Source organism: Abramis brama (genome assembly GCF_963993115.1).
Source record: "Abramis brama genome assembly, chromosome: 1".
NCBI classification, from domain to species: Eukaryota; Metazoa; Chordata; class Actinopteri; order Cypriniformes; family Leuciscidae; genus Abramis; species Abramis brama.
In genome coordinates, this window is record NC_139963.1 from 60,014,290 (window position 1) to 60,015,261 (window position 972).

Genomic DNA, 972 nt, shown 5'->3' on the forward strand with positions numbered 1-972 from the left:
CCACCCAAAATACCCTAGCAACCGCCTAGCAACCACCCAAAAGACCCTAGCAACCACCGAAAATATCTTAGAAACCGCCTAGCAACTACCCAAAAGACCCTAGCAACCACCCAAAATGCCCTAGCAACCGCCTAGCAACCACCCAGAATACCCTATCAACCACCTAAAATACCCTAGCAACCACCTAAAATACCCTAGCAACCGCCTATCAACCACCCAAAAGACCCTAGCAACCACCCAAAATATCCTAGCAACCGCCTAGCAACCACCCAGAACACCCTAGTAACCACCCAGAACACCCTAGCAACCGCCTAGCAACCACCCAGAACACCCTAGCAACCACCCAAAATACCCTAGCAACCGCCTAGCAACCACCCAAAAGACCCTAGCAACCACCGAAAATATCTTAGAAACCACCTAGCAACTACCCAAAAGACCCTAGCAACCACCCAAAATACCCTAGCAACCGCCTAGCAACCACCCAGAATACTCTAGCAACCACCTAAAATACCCTAGCAACCACCTAAAATACCCTAGCAACCGCCTATAAACCACCCAAAAGACCCTAGCAACCACCCAAAATATCCTAGCAACCGCCTAGCAACCACCCAGAACACCCTAGTAACCACCCAGAACACCCTAGCAACCGCCTAGCAACCACCCAGAACACCCTAGCAACCACCCAAAACACCCTAGCAACCGCCTAGCAACCACCCAAAAGACCCTAGCAACCACCAGAAATATCCTAGCAACCGCCTAGCAACCACTCAGAATACCCTAGCAACCGCCTAGCAAAAAACTTTCTGGTCCAAACTTTCTCAAGCCAACTTAAAGTTTGTCTCGACGAACTTTCGCATCTAGTTATTATTATTCTTCTGACCCTAAAAAAATCTATATCAAACTCCTCCTAGAGCTTTAACTCTACATACTCCAAACTCGGCTCAGACACTCAAACTGATCTGACTCGGTATG